Consider the following 20316-nt stretch of genomic DNA (forward strand, 5'->3'; position numbering starts at 1 on the left):
GATAACTTGCTTTCAGGAACACTTCTTTCATATTCTGCAGTCCAGATTCAAGCAAAATTCTTTTGTTCACTCTAAAATGTGTTCAGGAGAATCTGACCTAGGAATGGCTATTCAGTCTCATACGTGGAGCTCAGAGTTGGAGCAAAGCCAGGATGATTTTAGACACTGCAATGAGAAGCAAGAGCTCATTTGATTTCAGTAAGGTCCCAGCTGACTTCACGGTAAATATCAAGAGTCTGACTCAAATGAGTTAGTACACAATCCAGGCAAAACAACAGATAAATAAGATTTTTTAAAAAATTGATTACAGTCACAGGTCTTATCCATATTCATTATGAGACATGTGCATGGAAGTCACATATCATTTACTGAAAAGGCACGTTTCCTAACCACGCAGATAGGTGTTAGGGAGGGGGTTCACTGTGGGTGGGAAGGGACTGGGAAGGATGGGAGCTTCAGTGAGTGTCCTCCTCAACCCACAGAAGCAATTACCATGACAGCAGCAGGCTTCCTCCAAGTGCAAAATACCAAAGATGCACTGGACACTCATCTCCAAATCCACAGGGATCTCCTATTTCCATTTAGTTTATTTAGTTTTCTTGTGTCATGAAGTGAGGACGCACAAATGAGTAAGATACCAGGACTCTCCTTGAGACCTAGAGATTTCATAAAACACATTTATAGGAACAAATAGCTCGGACAATACAACAAGCAACAATCTTAAAGCTAGAAAGTCAATATTATAGTGTGATTATTTCATTATAGGTGGATTTTAATGGAATTTTAAGATGCATTCATGGCAGTTTAATAAGTGGTTACAGGGTAGTCATCATAGGTCTGTATGAAGTTAAAACTCCACAATTTTCTTAACCATTTTCTTATAAAGAGAATTACATTAATTTCTATATTGTATTTTTCTTACATTTTATTATGCATAGTGTGAATTGCATCGTTCTCCATAAAACATTTTTTCATGTATATACTGTTGTAGGGTAAATCTCTAGGACAGGAATTATGGATGCAAAGCACACAACTACTTTTATGGTTCCTGGATATATCTGGATAGTCTAATGATAAAGAATAATAAAAAGGAAGTAAATTGACTCTCTTTTTTAATTGCTTTAATTTCTCTCTTGACTAAAATTTTCTTCATGCTGAAAAACATAAAACAAACATTGGTAAGAGAGCATGACCATTTTAGTAGTTCTGGTGATAATTATCTATCCTTTAAGAGAGGCCAAGTTCTCAAGATACTTAGACAATTGCAAAATAGATTGCTAAATAACTATCGGTTAGACTGGAAAACTTGTGGAAAGATAATCGAAGACAGGAAATAAAATGAATACCTTTATTGTCAAAAAGTGAGACATTATAACTGTTTAATTGGAATCAAGTAATTTGGTAATTAAGCAGACATGCTTTAGCAATTAACTCATTAGTTAGTTTTGTTGCATTATACACTGTATATACACACATATACATTTACATATACATATGTGTATGTATACATAGGTGTATGTGTGTGCGCATATATATACACACACATATATATAAAATCTTACCTCAATTATAACAGCAGTCTGGGATCTGGTGCAGCTCCTGGCTGGGATAGGTTGCAGGTCCTTTTTATTCCAGGATCCAAACACAAGAGCAACCTCTACTGGGATATGCCAGACATGTGACTGGGAGAAAGAGCAAGAGAGCTGATGGAAGCAGGCAAGGCCTCTGAAACCTCTGCTGAGAAATGGCACATGCACTGCATTAACGGTCAGGGATGAATCCCGTCACAGAAGGCACTGAAGTCAAGTGGCAACAAGGGGATGTGCAACTTTCTCACAGCAAGGAGGATTAAGTATATGGAAAAAAATATATAATCCACCTCACTTCATTTATTTTATTTAACAATATGTTTTGAGTATAGCCACTGTCTTAAGATTTGGGAATTTAATTGTGGTCTAAAGAGACATAGGAGTTAGGGGCATGAGACTTCAGGAGTTACTGTCCAGAGTGGTGAATATATATATATCAATATATATATCAATATATGGTAAACCAATAAATTTTGTGAATAGCTGTATAATTACCAACACAATCCATGTTATAATCCAATAAAGATAATTAAAGAGGACATAGTTTTGTTTTAAAATATTTGAAAAACTGTCACTTGGAAAGCACTAAGATTCTAGGTCTGCAGGCCCATAAAGACATAACAAGTACAAATATAGATGGAAAATACTAGGAAATAAATTTGGCTCAATAGAAAGAGGAGTTTTCAAGCAATTCTAAAGGCGATATAGGATATTTAAAGAGGTAGTGAGTTCCCTATCATTTTAAACAGGTAATGCATTCTTAATGATATCATGCAGGATACTCAAGCTCTGAGCCAAATAATTAAAATAGATATTTTTCAAGGCCTTTAAACTCCTTAAGTTGATATAAAAAGTACCACTTTTTAAGTCAATAAATTTTTTATTGGAGTTCTCTATTAAAAAGAATAAAGCAATATAATGCACTAGAGCTTCTATGTTAAAATTAAGCTATCAGATTTTTTTGTATTGCACACTAAAATAGGGAGGAAAATTACCAGATTTTTGACTTAATCTTCTCAATCACCAATGTATTCATGTAGCAGATAAGAACAAGAACATTTAATTCTCATGGATAGTTAGGAATTTAAATAAAAAAATAAGTAATTAATAGGAATATATTTTGGTATGGAGCTTGACATCATCATTACATAAAAATGTCATAAATAAAATAGATTTATTTATATTTTAAATAAAAAATATAAATAAGTAATAGGAATATATTTTTGATATGGAGCGTGACATAATTGTTACATAAAAATGCCATATTTAAGGTGTCATCACGGCATCTTAATTAATTTTTTTTTATTAAAATTAGCAAACCTATTAAAAATGGTGTGGTAAACTCTTAGCTTCCTGAAACAGAAGATGATGAGAATTCATAACCACCAAGCTGCCTAGTAGAAAATGCTGGCAATGAAATATCAGGTTTTCAGCTGAAAAATTTGGTTCACTTATTCCCTCTAAAAAAGCATTAGGAAACAAGTGGCAGGAAGCCACTGACAATGGATTATCCTATATATAATACTTAAATATTATGCTTCTAATATTTGGATCTAACTTGAGCTTTTAGTTCTGAAATTTAAATCCTAACAAATTTCACAGGAGTTTGCATTTATTTAGTGAATGCCAGTCCTTTTCTCTCTTCTAAAAAAAAAAAAGAATGTTTAGAGAAATCCCAAATAGATTCTACCACTGACATTATTTTATGTGGGATGTACATATAGATATAGTGTTAATTAATTAAAATAATGGGAAATCAGAAAGCACTCTGCCAAATGCAAAATATTGAGTAATAGTGTAGTTTGTTACTGCCTCCCCTAAATTTCAAAGCAGCAGTCTACACTGTGATTGAACATTAGAATCACCTGGGGAGTTTTTGAAATTTTCCCCAGGCCCAGACCACACTCAAACCGCTTGGAAGATGCATCAGCGATCTTTAAAGCTCCCCAGCTGATTGCAATTTATATACAATGCTGAGAAACTCTGGCTTCAGATAATTTAGTCCCTGACACAGACTTGTTTTACCGTAAGCACATGAGTATAACATGTGTTTAAAAAAAAAAAAAAGACAAAACATTTTTTAAGAAGAAAAGTCCCCAATTGATTATTTTTAGAATTGGCCCCTTCAGAAAAACTTAGGTAAATTTCTAAAAGCATTAATTTTTTTCAAGAAATAATTGTTGGACGGTAAGGTAGTTTAAATCCAGACCTTACATGACATCAGTATCACCTCACACCACTACTTTAAAAGATGATTTAATTAATTTCATTCTTCCACTGATAATAACCTCATGTCAGAAGTGGGGCCTGATGACTTGAGCCTTACTTAGCCATAAACGTGGGAAGTGACAGGCCATTCTGATAGATGTTTAAGAGAAGACAAGCCACTATGTACAGCCTTCTTTGGCCTCAGTGCAAATCAATGAGGATTTTCTTGTGCCTCATTGGTATCTGATGGGCCACTATAGAAGTCTCTCAAAATTTGTGCAGTGCTAAGTACTGTGTCTGCCATCAGTTAGCTCCGTTGGTTGGAGCACAGTATTAATAAAGCCAAGGCTGTAGGTTTGACCAGTTTGAATTCCTCTCTTACATGGCCACAGACTTTACCACTAGCTTCAGTGAGCTAGCCCTAAAATATGTGTCTTTGGTCACAAAACAGAGTGGATGAGAAAGTGCAGAGGAATCCGTTCAAATCTATCACCACAACTAGAAAAACAACTCAAAGCACATGCCCAACTGACTATATCTGCATTGCATCATCTTCATGAATGATTCCCAGACTTCAAACTTGATCCAATTTTGATTTTATTGGAAGCCATTTCAGTAAATTGAGAGAATAAGGTCACACTTTCTACACTGGGAGTCTGTAGGCATTTTATATGTATATGTACTGGATATATATTTTTAGAATATGATTATGCATAGTCATAATTATTTAGCAAAGCTCACAGAAAACATATTTTATAAAATCAGAGGGATAACATTTGCTCTTACTTGATTTTTTTATTAGGATTCAGAGATTAAATGGTTCCAAGACTACCTTCCAAAATGAGTCTTGCACTATCTACTACTGGTACTTGCACTGTCTACAACTTGCACTATCTACTTCCAGTTTTTTTTTTTTTAAAAGGATTCATGTATTAATTATTAGTAACCCAAGAAATAAACATAGTAGCCAGTAGGTACTTTTTCAGTCCTCACCTTTCAACCTTAAGTAGGCCCCAGTGTCTCATGTTCCCTTCTTTGTGTTCATAAGTTCTTATCATTTAGTTTCCACTCATAATTGAGAACGTGTAGTATTTGGGTTTCTGCTTCTCCGTTAGTTTGTAAAGATAATAGCCTCTAGCTCCATCCATGTTCCCACGAAAGACATGATCTCATTCTTTTTTATAGCTGTATAATATTCCATGGTATATATGTACCACATTTTCTTTAGCCAGTCTACTGTTGATGGCTATTTAGGTTGATTTCATGTCTTTGCTATTGTGAATAGGGCTGCAATTAACATATGCATGCATCTGTCTTTATGGTAGAATGAGATATATTCATTGGGGTATATACTCAATAATGGGATTGGTGAGGTAAAGGGTAATTCTGTTTTTTTTTTTGTTTTTTTTTTTTTTTTTTTTTTTGAGACGGAGTCTCGCTCTGTCGCCCAGGCTGGAGTGCAGTGGCTGGATCTCGGCTCACTGCAAGCTCCGCCTCCCGGGTTCCGGCCATTCTCCTGCCTCAGCCTCCCGAGTAGCTGGGACTACAGGCGCCCGCCACCTCGCCCGGCTAGATTTTTTGTATTTTTAGTAGAGACGGCGTTTCACCGTGTTCGCCAGGATGGTCTCGATCTCCTGACCTCGTGATCCGCCCGTCTCGGCCTCCCAAAGTGCTGGGATTACAGGCTTGAGCCACCGCGCCCGGCCAAGGGTAATTCTGTTTTAAGTGCTTTGAGAAATTGCTAAATTGCTTTTCTTTTCTTTTTTTTTATTATTATACTTGAAGTTCTAGGGTACATGTGCATAATGTGCAGGTTTGCTACATATATATACTTGTGCCATGTTGGCGTGCTGCACCCATCAACTCGTCAGCACCTATCAACCTGTCATTTACATCAGGTATAACTCTCAGTGCAATCCCTCCCCCCTACCCCTCCCCCCTCCCCATGATAGGCCCCGCTGTGTGATGTTCCCCTTCCCGAGTCCAAGTGATCTCATTGTTCAGTTCCCACCTATGAGTGAGAACATGCGGTGTTTGGTTTTCTGTTCTTGTGATAGTTTGCTGAGAATGATGGTTTCCAGCTGCATCCATGTCCCTACAAAGGACACAAACTCATCCTTTTTGATGGCTGCATAGTATTCCATGGTGTATATGTGCCACATTTTCTTAATCCAGTCTGTCACTGATGGACATTTGGGTTGATTCCAAGTCTTTGCTATTGTGAATAGTGCCGCAGTAAACATACGTGTGCATGTGTCTTTATAGCAGCATGATTTATAATCCTTTGGGTCCCAGTGCTAAATTGCTTTTCAAAGTGATTGAACTAATTTACATTTTCACCAGCTATATATAAGCATTCCCTTTCCTCTGCAACCGTGACAGCATCTGTTATTTTTGACTCTTAATAATAACCATTCTGACAAGTGTGAGATTGTATCACATTCTGGTTTTTGTTTGCATTTCTCTAATGCTTAGTGATGTTGAGCATTTTTCCATATGCTTTTTGGCTGCATGTATATCTTCTTTTGAAAAGTGTCTGTTCATGTCCTTTGCCCACCTTTTAATGGGGTTGTTTTTCTCTTGTAAATTTGTATAAGTTCCTTATAGATGCTGGATATTAGACCTTTTTTAGATGTGTAAGTTTGCAAATATTTTCTCCCATTCATTAGGTTGTCTTTGTGCTCTATTGACCATTTCTTTTGCAGTGCCGAAACTATTTAGTTTAATTAGGTGCCCTTTGTCAATTTTTGTTTTTTTGAAATTGCTTTTGACATCTTCATTATGAAATCTTTGCCAGGGCATTTGTCCAGATCTGTATTTCCTTGGTTTTCTTCAAGAGTTTTTATGATTTCACACTTAGGTCTTTGATCCGTCTTGAATTGATTTTTAAATATGGTGTAAGGAAGGGTTCTGGTTTCAATTTTCTGCATATGGCTAGCCTGTTATCCGAGTGCCATTTATTGAATAAAATGTCCTTTTCCCATTGTTTGTTTTTGTCAACTTTGTGGAATATCATATGGTTGTAGGTGTGGGTGCTACTTTATTTCTGGGCTGTCTATATTGATTCATTTGTCAGTGTGTCTGTTTTTCTACCAGTAGCATGCTATTTTGGTTACTGTAGCCTTGGAATATAGTTTGAAGTCTGGTAATGTGATACTCCTCGCTTTGTTCTTTTTGCTTAGGATAGCATTGGCTATTTGGGCTCTTTTTTGGTTCCATGTGAATTTCAAAATAGTCTTTTTTCTAGTTCAGTGAACAATGTCATTGGTAGTTTGATAGGAACAGCATTGAATCTGTAAATTGCTTTGGGTAGCATAGACCTTTCAATGATATTGATTTTTCTTATCCATGAGTATGGAATGTTTTCCTATTAATTTGTATCATCTCTGATTTCTTTCAACAATGTTTTGCAATTCTTGTTGTAGAGCTCTTTCACTTCCTTGATTGGCTGTATTCCTAGAAGATTTATTCTTTTTGTGGCTATTGTGAATTGGATTGCATTCTTGATTTGGCTGTCAGCTTGGATGTTGTTGGTGTATAGAAATGCTACTGATTTTTGTACATTGACTTTGTAGCCTGAAAAATTGCTAAAGTTATTTTTTATATCTAGGAGCTATTATGCAGAGACTATGGGGTTTTCTAGGTATAAAATCATATCATCTACATAAAGGTGGTTTGACTTCTTCTCTTTTTATTTGGATGTCTTTTATTTCTTTCTCTTGCCTGATTGCTCTGGCTAGGACTTCCAGTGCTATGTTGAATGGGAGTGGTGAAAGTGGGCATCTTTGTCTTGTTCTATTTCTCAAAAGGAATGCTTCTAGTATTTGCCTTTTCAGCATGATGTTGACTCTGGGTTTGTCATAGATGGTTCTTATTATTTAGAGGTATGTTCCTTTAATGCCTAGTTTGTGGAGAGTTTTTAACATGAAAATATGTTGAATTTTATCAAAAGACTTTTCTGCATCTGTTGAGATGATCATATGGTTTTTGTTTTAGTTTCTGTTTATGTGATGAATCAAAATTATTGATTTGTATATGTTGAACCAACCTTGCATCCTATGGATAAAGCCTACTTTATGGTGGCAGATTAGCTTTTTGATGTACTGTTGGATGTGATTTGCTAGTATTTTGTCCAGGATTTTTGCATCTATGTTCATCAAGGATATTGATCTGAAGTTTTCTTGTATCTCTGCCAGGTTCTGGTGTCAGGATGATGCTGGCCTCATGGAAAAAGTTAGGGAGGAGTCCCTCCTCCTCAATTTTTTGGAGTAGTTTCAATAGGAATGGTATCAGTTCTTCTTTACACATCTAGTAGAATTTGGCTGTGAATCTGTCTGGTCCTGGGCTTTTTCTGCTTGGTAGTCTTTTCATTACTGATCAACTTCAGAACTTGTTATTTGTCTGTTGGGAAATTTAATTTCTTTCTGGTTCATTCTTAGGAGGTGGTATGTTTCCAGGAGTTTATCCATCTCTTCTAGATTTTCTAGTTTGTGTGCATAAAGGTAGTTTTTCATAGTAGTCTCTGAGAAGTTTTTATGTATTTCTGTGGGGTTGATAGTAACATCCCGTTTGTCATTGTTGATTGAGTTTATTTAGATCTTCTCTCTTTTTTTCTTTATTAGTCTAGTTAGTAGTCTAGCTAGTGATCTTTTGCACCAGAAATGGTGGTGCAGCAGGGTGCCTGCATAGATGTGTTTCAGGGGAATGTGATCACATTATTATGCCAGCAGTGCACACACATGTGCACTGGTGAGGTAGGGGAGGTGAGTTCCACCTATTGGCAAAGCAGTGTGTTGGGGGGCACCATAGGTAAGTGCATGCTGGCAAAATGGTGAAGGGGGGAACCCATGGTGGAGGGAGGCTGCATGTGGACTGGTGTTTGTCTGCAGGGGCTGTTCTGCTGGAACACTGTGACAGCCAGGTGCCGTCTACTGGTGAATGAGCTATGAATACCGTCCCTGGGAAGCACTCTGGTTGGGCTGAGGCTGCACTGCAATGAGGCACAGCCAGGCTGGGGCCCAGTAGAGGCCAATAGACAGTGGGGAATTTAGATTGTACTGGCCCATCCCACAGACATGACTTTCCTGCTGTGTCCAGGTCTGAAAGTCACCCTAAGGCTAATGTCTCCTAGAGGAGCATGGCAAGCCTTGGGGGATGGGTGTCCCTGGCTGTGCTGTACTGGAGACATTTCCATGTAATACCCTGTGGGCTCCATAAAGTCTGGAGGCCAACCCCTGTCACCTCTCTAAGCAGGTCTTCCTGACAGCTCAAGTGTCCACAGGGGACATGGGGTCTCTTGCTGCTAGGATTCTGCAGTTTCATGGTGAGAGCAGGCCACTCCCCATCTATTCAACTCACCCCTTCCCCAGGAGTTACTGGGGGCTAGTAAGGAGCGCTAGTGCTTGGAAGCCCTGTGGAGGGTTCTGAGATTCCTGCCCCCTCAGCCCAACCTCTGCGTCCTCCCTTCATCCACTCTCAATGTCTTCCCTCTGAAGATCTGCTCAGAGTGTGCCAGTCTTCCCAATCTCCCAGTCTCTCCATGAGAGATGTTCTTCCTGGCTACTTCTAGTTGGCCATCTGGTCTTGAGTCTCCTGTACCCTTTTTACAGGACTCTGTTCCACTTTGGCATGTTAACATTGTGTTGAATTTAATTATCTTCTTTAGGAGCAACTCAACTCTAATATAATGACACAAAATCTCACAAAGCAAGTTACATATCAGTGAGTGATTTGCTAGTACTGAGGGTATTTATTTACAGGGGGTTATTGGCATTACTGTAAAGCCCAATTTACATTAATATTTTCATGTTTTATAATCTATATGGTCAGTGCCCTGGGGGAATATAGTTAGGTTTATGCTTCCAGAAGAGAAAAATGATCAGGCAATTTGAAGACATCAGTATCAGCTATAATTCACAGCTGATTTCTAAAGAACTTTAATATGCACACACATATGTATATGATAATTTAAGAACTAATATCTATAGTGATTTTGATAATATCCCTAAAAACGAGTGAAAATTATATGCTTTATGCTTCTTTATAAGTGAGCATATTGGTCTTTTGCAAATTTTCACAATAAAATACGTATCACCACCAACAAAAAAATAGACTGAATTATTTTTACCCCAAATTATAAATTAAGAGATGATATTACTGTTATAAACATTAACTTTAAGCAAATTTAGATTTTATTTCTTTTGCTGTTTTCTAGAATTTTATTTGTAAAAGATGAGGAGATCCAATTAGACAGTCTGTTTGTTCTTATGCCTGCTTTTCAAAGTCGTCTCTCTTCTGAATTTTGTAGTTTGGCTTTAATGGTGGAAGTGTTAGCAACATACAATGAAAAATGGGAATATGGGGTGAATAATAAGTTTGTGGCTGGGTATGTGGTTTAACTTTAAAATAAGCATAAGTATAAAATATTTTAAGACTAGTTAACATTTTAAGTCATGGCAAATAGAATAAGCTTATAAAAAACGTATTACTCTTAATCCAACTTATTTCTCGCAGATCCACTTTTATTATTTACATTTCTTTCAACAAATGTAGAATAACAGAATGGTTGTATGTACTAGGTGCTTTGAAATCAACAAAGGTAGCTTTATTGCACCTAGTACATACCATTCTGTTATGTACAGGAATACAAGCTGATTACAGAATGATCTTTTCTATTCCAAAAGCAGTATCTAATGTAAAATAAAATGCAGTGAAGCATGTTGAGTTCTACAATAAAAGCATCTACAGGGGATAGTGATTTCCTAAAGAGTATTATTGTTCCTTCTAAGGGGATGGAGGAAGGGCCCCACATAGCATGATGGTTGAGTAATTTCTAATAAAGTATTATGGATAGGTGTTTAAATATCAGAGTCAAGACCATACAGTGGCTCAGAGCCCCAAATATGGATCCATGCCTTGATTCAACTCTTGGCTCTGCTCTGCTTCCTAGCTGGGTGATGGCTTTCCATCTTTGCTCTATTCTCATTCTTTCAAAGTAATATTCTTTATAACTCTGGCTTCAGTGGTCATTTATTGACAAATGGTTTACAAATACACATCTCCAAACAAGATATCTTTGCTGAATTTTCAATCAAATATTTGACTACCCATTGTACATTTCTGCTTGAATATCCTCTAGATGACTTGTTTAACATATCCAAAACTGATTTTATCATTATTCCCAACAAACTGTTTTTTTTTTTTTTCCTTTTCACTTGATATATGAGTCCACCATACAGTTAATTACTTAAGTAGGAAACCTGAATTATCCTAGTAGTTTTCCTTCTTTATCACTTACCACAGCCCGTTTTCTCTGGATTCTATCTATACTCATCTACATAATATATCTCCTCTTCTTTCTCTCCACTTACACCTTAGTTGAGGTATTATTTTGGGAGAGGTGGTGCTGGATTGTTGCAATTACTCCCTGGTGTTTCTCTACTTTTATCCTGCTTCTCACATTTTCTTTAATTTTTACTTTATGTGGATATCTATACTAACCTCCAAGTTTTCTGCCTCTTGTCTCTTCTCAACTTCAATATCTTCCCTTCATGACTTCCTGAGTTATTTTCTAAAACATCAATTTTATTGTATCATTCTTTAGCTCAAAATTCCACATATGTTCTATAGGTAAAACTTAAATTACTTCCCAACAGTCATCATAATTCATCTCTGACCTCTTCTCTAGCTTCATCTCTTTGTATTTTTTGTTAAACATCTTTGCTCCTGCGTGGTTGTGTTACTTATAGTCCACTAAATGCATCATTTTCTTTTATTGTCCCTCTCTCTGCCTGTTTACCTGTATCAGATTGTCTGTCTCTCTTTAAGTACAATATTCTTCCCATACCTTTCTAAATGTGATAAACTCTTCTTTGACCTTCGACATGTAGGGCAGTCGTCTGGGTAGTCTTTCTTGTCACCTTTCTCTCTTCCCCCCACTGTTTTTTGTTTGTTTGATTTGGGGGGTTTTATTTTTTTATTTTTTAGACAGGTTCTCACTTTGTCACCCAGGCTGGAGCAAAGTGGTGTGATTTTGGCTCACTGCAGCCTCAACCTCCCCGGCTCAAGTGATCCTCCTGCCTCAGGTCCCCAAGTGCTGGGACTACAGGTGCATGCCAGCATGCCCAGCTAAGCTTTTGTATTTTTTGTAAATAAGGAGTTTTCCTGTGTCGCCCAGGCTGGTTTTGAAATTCTGAGCTCAAGGGTTCTGCCTGTCTCTGCCTCCCAAAGTGCTGGGATTATAGGCGTGAACCATCATACCCAGCGTCTCTTCCCTTTTGAATCAACTGGGTTAAGTTTCACTTCTGCAGCTCGTACATGACTGTAATTAAATTTTTTTTCCTAATTCCCCTACCAGATTGCACGCAATATATATGCATCACTGGTATAAATACCTACAGCAATAAACACTGTGCTTAGTTCATAGTAACAACTTAATAAACATTTACTGAAGCAAAGTCAAAGACAACTCATTTTGTTTCCTAATTGGTCACTGTAATATGGGCTCTTTTCCTTCCAAGCCTCTTCTTTGGTTTATCTCCCCTCTCCCTCATATCTTACCCAATTCCACCAGCTGTATTCTCCTAAACAACACTTCTCTGACACAAAGCCTCTTCTTTTTCCCTTTGTCTCCACCAGTCCTTCTCAAGTAGGGATGCTTTTGCTCCTAGGGGACACTTAGAAATACCTGAAGACATTAGTTTTCACAACTTGGATGAGTGGTGGTACTAGCACTTAGTGCAGAGAGATCTAGAATGTTGCTAAATATCCTGCAATGCAGAGGACATTCCCCCAAGGGTAAATAATTACCAAGTCCAAAATGTCAGTAGTGCAAGATTGGAAAATGCTATTCTATATTAACTGAACATATATGCCAACTATCAACCTCCATGTGTATAAGGTATACCATCAAGCAATGTGGAAAATATGGCTGCCAAAAACCAACTACATCTGGCTAGCTGCCCATCTGCTAGGCTGTAAAAAACAGAGCTGCTGCATTGGTCTCAGACCTCAGGATAATTTTGTGCAGACCAGGAGGCCATGCTACAAATAGGCACTGAAAGTGCACAGGACAGAATGAACAGATTTCACATGGGCAAAGTGCAGAAAAAAATGATGGTCTTAACTTTGCATCCATACATCGATTAGGCTTCCTATAACAATGTATTTGAACACAGACATTGATGGTTTTAGGGTGTTTGCTATATGTGAAATAGTGTCTCTTTTGTGGGAAAGAACAAACAAACCTCTAAGACTGTCTCACCAGGGAGCAACTCAGACACTGTAGAATATTATTCTCAGTAGTCTCAGAAAAACTGTTAGAATTGATCAGCTAATATCTGTATAATTCAAAATTTACTACCAAACTTGGAATCCAAATTATTTATTGACTTGATTCTGTTTTCCCTCCTGTTTCTGCTGAAAAGATTTTAAAGTAAAAGAAAGTGACTATGGGCTAAACATGTAAGATTTTACATTTCAATTAAATCTAACCAATGTGAATTTAATGGCAAATTGGGCTACATATTTTCATGTGAATTTTCCAGTATTAAATTTGGACTGATTTTTTTTCTGGAAGAAAGAATAGATATATATGCTGCTCTTACTTGGCAGCAAAGAAATAGTGGGCAGCCTGTTCCACACTGTAAAATACGGTAATAACAAAAACATTAGGATATTGTAATAATATATATATGTTTGTTCTGGGAACAGTGTAGTTGTCAAAACTCACACTGCGAAAAAAAATTGGCATATAAAGTTTTAGGGCAAGCAATGTTACCTTGCAGAGGATTAAGTCTCTTGGGAGTTTTCCAGAGTGTCAATTTAGTAACATCTGCTTTTCATTTCTATATGTTCTGTTTCCCTGGAAACTTAAAATACTCTAAATTCAACATAAACTGACCTTTTTGTAGCTCATTTTATTTTTAACAACTCTAAGATAGACTTTGATTTCAAACAGACTTTCAAAAAATTTTTCATTTTTCTGAATGACAATGAATTACAGTGTAATTCTACAGTTTCAAAAAGTTAAACTTCATAATTCAACTTACTTTATTTCCTTAGTTGTGCTAACTTGGAAATCATCCATACATCTAGGTAAATCTTTTGTCAGGAGAACCCCTGATATAGAAGGATATAGTTATTTGAGCCCCCATCTCAAAAGCTAACAAAACTCATCCAAACAATAGTTCATTGCTTCTCTAAGATACAAAAAATATTCCAAGAATAATAAGCAATACTGTCTAATGTCAACAAAGGAACAGACCCAAGATTTCATTTAAGTTCCCAGTTTATTTTGCGTATCAGTCAAAAATCTGTTGCTAACTACACTGCCCTCTTCCTCTGTTAGCAATTTCTCGGACAAATGTTGATTTCTCATAATGGTACCATTACCACTTTTCCCCTGCCCACCTTCACACATTCACATGCCCTACCATTGATGGGTTGGATGGCACTGGCACTCATCTCACGAAGGATTTTCAAACACTGATGATGTCTATTGAAGAAGTCATGTGTTTTCTGTCAATCACCTTCTCTGCACCTAACAGAGAATTTTCCAAACCTCCTTGGTGCCACCAAAAATAAAACTTTGGAGTTCCTGTTGGACTACCCAGTTCTAGCTCTTTCAATAGATTCTACGTCTTCCCATGGAATAGTGAAACATCTTTGAAAGATTATTGCTTTATTATTTTTATTTTATCAATATGACAAATGCCACACTCACTATAACTCAGAGGGTAGGATATATTGTCTTCCTTAGTCACATTCTCCTACACTCTACAATTCTCCCTCAGAACCTGCTTAAAATATATGGTGACTCTCAATTTTATAAAAGTCAAAACCAGCTTTTACAGATTGTCCTAGACTTTAGATTATCCTGAAAAGCACTTGGATATGTTATACAAATTGAGTTTCACGTACAACTAGAAAGTGTTAAATATATGTGGATATCACCATTAATGAATTTCTAAATATTTTTTTCTAGTATGAATTCAAGGTTTTAAATATCCTTGAGTCTAAAAATCATTACTGCATTTAAAGTTAGGATAAAAAAATTCAGCTTCCCACAAAAGATTAATAGCTAGTCTTTGTAAAATTATTACACCTTAACAAAGGCCAATTCTGAATTGAAACTTTATTGAGCACCTTTGCTTAAGCAAATCATTTCAGTTAAAGTAATTTATATTGACCATTATTTTTAATTAATATGTTTGTGCTTTTGTCTGTAACAATTAAATTTAATTCTTTGAAACTTTCTAGCAAAGGATGGCTAAAGAGAGGTCTTGCTGGGAAGTTCCCAGATCTAGAGAGATTGTATGACTCTGTTACCTATGTTTATTGGAGTTAGAAATGATAGCAAGTGCATGATTATAAAGGCAGAAGTGAACTTGTATGGCAAACCATGCCCAGGTGTATTATGTTCACTAGAAATGCCTAAGCGAAATCCAAGAAGTAAAACTGGAGCATTAATTCAAGTAACTGAAACTAGAATTTAAATTATAGAGCAAAAGTTATGTCTACACAACTAAAGATTTAGAAAAAGAGTAAGAAGTAATGGAAGAGAGAAATGAAAGAAAGCTATAATTCATTTTAGAAATGGAGTTTGGATATTTGTAATGGCATTTCAACAATTCTAATACAAGCATGATGTGTTCATTGGGTGGGGATGGGACCAGTAATACACCTTGTTCTCTATCGTAATGTCCTTGCTAGACCTGTGTATAATAAATTTAACACATTAATCTGGTTAATTATAATGTATAATTATGTGAAATTATTATGAGATATGTTTTGAAATTTTATTTTTTTCTATTCAATTTACAAATATTTAAGTGCCTGCTATATGTCAGGCCTTACACTGTCTGATACAGGTATAGTGATGAATAAGAAAGAAATCTGCTCACAAGTGTCAATCACTCTAGTGCTGAAATAGAAAATAATATGGACTGCAAAAATGTTTCTGAAGCATATACACAAAAAGATATGAAAGGAGATAAGGAGTTTATTTTAGATGGGACCGTCAGAGAAGACTCTGAAAAGATAACATTTGAAATAAGACACAAAAGATAAAAATTAAATAACCTACAATAAACTGGAAGCAGATAGTCTGATGGATTTGGCTTGCTTACTTGGATCAATAGTGATGGCATTAACTGAAACGAGGAAGATTTTATGAGAAACAGATATTGTAGATTTGTACATTTTGGACATGACTTTGAGGGGTCCATCATATAGACAGTTGTATATATAAATATGTACCTCAGTGAATGATCTGGCCTAGCAATATCAACATAAAACATAAAAATTATCAGCATTTGATTGTATTTAAAGTTAAAAAGGTGAAAACATCTAGAGACAGAGTATAGATGAAAAAAAGAATAGATTTCAGGAAAGGCAGTTTAGGAATTCCAGCATAAAGAGCTGTAGAAGATATTGGAGGGGTAAGATAAATTGTGTAAGAGATGGAAGGGAGAAGCTTGAGATATTTTTTAAAAGAGAGAAAACAGGAGTCAGTGGTGTCAAGCGTGAGAAGAAAGGAGAGTGTTTTAAGAAATAGGGATGAGTTGCTGTGTGTAACATCATTGAAAAATCAAGGGAGAGGAAGACAAAGATATAGACCAATGGAATTGGTAGTGGGATGATTTTGGTGACCTGGAGAATAAAAGTTTCAGTAGTGTGGTTGGGATGAAAGTGAGACTTGAAAGGATGAGAATCTGAATGGGAGGTGGGGATGTGGATATGACAATTGTAGATTATTTAAGAGACTTTGCTATTGTCACATGATCCTTAGGGTGTCACTTTGCAAGCCAGAAGCCTCTGTGGCCAGCAGTGCATCTGCTTGGGTCTTTGCTTGTGCATGCTGAGGTCATTCCACCCACTCAGTTTGGCAGGCTGCGGTTGGCTCATGCTACCAGCCTGGATCCTATGCCTGCCAAGGGCAAGCCAGGCCCAGAGTGGTGAAGGTGGTGTGGGTGATCCAGTATGGGGTCTGGCCACTGTCCACAGCCAGACACACTGGCTGCTGTGGTGGGGAGGGCAACTCCAGGCTCTGGCACAGGTGTCAGCTCCATGTGAGGCTGTGGCTGGACCAGACATACCTCATGCAGCCTCTGCTGCAGGCACCAGCCTCTGGAGGTGGTGGTGCTTGAGAGCTGGGAGACAGCAGGAACCTCAGAGCCCCAAAGAGGGTATTACAGTGTGTCACAGCCCTGACTCGAGGAACATCAAGGTCTGGCCTCCCAGAAGAGTTGCCATTCTTTACTCCCTAAGTCAGAGAGCATGTCATCACCCACAGCTTGGTGAGCCACTCAGTAATAGGTTACAGCTCTTTTGGCTCTTCAACGGGTCCTGAGTTCCTGTCCCACTTCTGGGAAGAATGAGATGATGCAGACAACTGGAGGATGAGTAAGGCAGAGAGAAGCTTTACTGAGCAACAGAACAACTCCCTGGAGGCCCAAAGTGGGTAACTCCTCTCCACAGCCAGGTCGTCCTGAAGAGTGAGTCTAGCTGAATCTGGCATATTTATGGGCTCAGAAGGGAGGAAGTGGGTGCTGATTGGTCCATGGGTGGCCATGGGCAGGCCTGGAAAAGGAACCACAGATTATCACTCTAGGTCACAAACTACACCCAGAACTGGCAGCCTGGCCCCCAGGCTTCAGGCCAACCCTGGCTTGGCTTGGAAGTGGGGTTTCGCTGGGTACTTGCCCCTTCCTGCCTAGGAACCTGTCTGCCTCCCACTGCCATCAACGTACTTTCCAAGCACCCAGGCTGTCCGTGCTGAGAGGCGCTCGCAGGTCCACACCAAGCCGCCCTCAGGCCCCACCCAACCTCCCTCTCTGAGCTTGTTGGTACCCAAAGCTTCAGAGGGGGCTGAGGCGGCAGGGCACACCCAGCAGGTTCGCAGCAACCTGGGCTCAGTTACAACTTTGCTCTGCGCTGGATCAGGTGCCGGGAACAGGAGAGGCCAGGGAAGGGGAGCAGGCACTTCCAAGCATGCAGGGGCAGAAGACTTCATGTGCTCCCTTGAGCGCAGGGATGCCTGAATCCGGAGCGGTGGCTGCGCAGCCGCAGTTGCACCTGGGAGCATGGGGCTCTTACACTGTCAACTCAATATGGGGCAGGGCTCCCGCTTGTTCCCAACCACCACGGGCTCGGCAGAGCACCCAGCCCCAGCCACACCTGCCCCGCTGCAGGTGACATCTCCACAGCAGCTGCTTCAGATGGGCCTCTGCTGCTATCACTATGAAACTAAGGAGAGTAATGAACAGTACCTTGTGAGAAATGAAGATTTATCTTTCTTAAAATAGGGCATAGTAAACACATTTTAGAGACTAGTGAGGATACTACAATAAAAAGGAAAGCAATATTGATAAAGAAGATATAAGATGATTATAGAAGCAAAATCCTTGCAAGGAAGGGAGAATGGGATCTGGAGCACCAATGGAGGGTACTGTCCTGGTTGCCTGGAGCAGGGATAGTTTTTTTTCTTTTAATGAATTAATTAATTTTTTTCTTTAATTGGCTAGGAGAAGCACCAGATCCATATACCTGCAAGCAGGACAATTTGGTAGTGTGAAAATAAGATGGTTTCCTTACAATAAAATTTGTTGAGTTAATTTAAACTAAATAACAATTTCTAGTTTTTCAATGAAATATGAGAGTATGAAGATTATTAGGTGGGATATGTGTGTATGTGTGTGTTTGTGTGGTGAAGGGAGTTGTGAAGAGTTTGAAAAAGAAAGAAGGTTTAAAATTGTTTCCTTGGAAAGGGAGATACAATTTACTATGAAAAGAAAGCAAAATCACACAACATTATAAAGTATGCTTTTAAATGCACAATTGGTAATTTAAAATAAAACCAATCAACACATTTATATCATTTTATTCCATAAACTTCATAGGCATAAAGAAGGTGGAAAACTGGATCCCAGGAGGATTTAAATGTATTAGGTAAAGTAACCTGGTGTATTTAGAAGTGAATGATTGAAATAGTACATCAAGAAAGTAAAGACAGGAGGGAATAATGAATAAAAAAAACAGTGGTGGAACAAGTGAATTGGATTAGAGTTTTTAATATGGTGGAAGAATTATTTCTGTGAACTGAAAGTAAAGAAAATAGAGAAAAATTGGAAAGTACTTGAAATCAGTATTTCGGACATGGGTGTAAATACACCCATGATGATGTGCATGATCCAGGCATGATTTGGGAATGAGTGGCTAAGCCTTTGAAATTAAAGATTGCCATATGTGTGGCAGGTAAAGAAATGATTGGCCAGTGCTGTATGTATCACTTCCTTGGATGCTCAAGTCATCAGGAATACAGCAGGGCTAGAGGTAGAGGTATGTGAGTTTTCAGTGTATGAGGGACAGTGACCAGGAAGTTCAGAGAGCAGCAATAAAGGGCAGAGTGTAGCATGAAATGAAAGTTGAAAGACCTTGCATTATGGGAAGAACGAAGAGAAGAAGGAAATGAAATGATTTAAAAGCGGCAGTGGGAAGCAAGTGATCTCCTAACGCAATACCTGGTCCTGGGACAGATGAGAAAGAAATAGAAAAAGCGGCCTCCATTTGAGAAGTCCTCCAGGGAAGAAGCATAACCTGGTTTTAGTCAAGGTAAAGATAACAAGGATAAAGGAGACTGTTGATCACAGATAAGTGTTTCAGGAAGCAAAGAAAAAGGGTCTGAGAGGGAAGGAAGACATATAGGATGTGTCAGATTAGAGGATGATGGATGATGATTAGATTAAGACATCTCAAATCAAACCATACACTGCAAAGCTTGGATTTCTTGTGCTGCCACAGGGAAAATAAAAATGTGAGTTATGGTGGCATTGGTTCCTGTAGACTCTAGGAAATGGAGAGAAATCAACAAAAGGTAGTCCATGATGCTACAAGGACCTGATTATTATTACTTCTTATAGTTCCATATAACCTAAGATCTTTGGGTGCATCAATTTTATATTACAGGGCCAGGTATGTGGTTTATGCCTGTAATCCCAATGCTTTGGGAGGCCAAGGTGGGAAATTCGTTTGAGGCCAAAAGTTCTAGACTAGCCTGGGTAACACTGTAAGATGCTGCCTCTGCAAAATATTTTTTTAAAAATTAGCTGGATATGGTGGCTCATGCCTTTAGTCCTAGCTACTCAAGTCTAAGACAGGAGGATCACTTGAGCCCAGGAGTTCAAGGTCACAGTGAGCTATGATTGTGCCATTGTACTCCAGTCTGGGTGACAGAGTGAGAGCCTGTCTAGAAAAACATTATTACATGTTGCAGAGTTATGCAATGGTAAGACAAGCACATCAGTTGGAAGCAATTTGAAAATGTATTTTGTTATATGTTATACATGCTAAATTTATCCTCTTCTTTCCCAGAACAGGGGAGACTTAAATTTCATCAGGGTTTAGACCCCAAATTTTATATTTTATTTTTACTTATTTTCATTTTCCAAATGAAAACACTGATAACATAATCTTGCCTTCACTGATGTACTTTAGAATCCTCAAAAAACCTAATATTATC

General features: G+C 37.9%; 1 long non-coding RNA gene across 3 annotated transcripts in view; it reads right to left on the reverse strand.

Annotated features, from left to right (window-relative positions):
- Nucleotides 1-20316, reverse strand: part of LOC105487496 (uncharacterized) — a 34508-nt gene continuing 14192 nt past the window's right edge. The window contains exons 1-5 of one of the 3 annotated variants that reach the window (XR_003019375.2): nucleotides 12357-12475; nucleotides 11298-11367; nucleotides 1563-1682; nucleotides 493-656; nucleotides 1-165 (exon numbers count right to left, since the gene is read on the reverse strand). This is a non-coding gene — a long non-coding RNA (uncharacterized lncRNA). Of the gene's footprint in view, nucleotides 166-400; nucleotides 657-1562; nucleotides 1683-11297; nucleotides 11368-12356; nucleotides 12476-20316 lie in introns of those variants that run through there. The other 2 variants (XR_011624307.1, XR_011624306.1) reach the window with 2 other exon arrangements.

Source organism: Macaca nemestrina, chromosome 6 (assembly GCF_043159975.1).
Source record: "Macaca nemestrina isolate mMacNem1 chromosome 6, mMacNem.hap1, whole genome shotgun sequence".
NCBI lineage: Eukaryota > Metazoa > Chordata > Mammalia > Primates > Cercopithecidae > Macaca > Macaca nemestrina.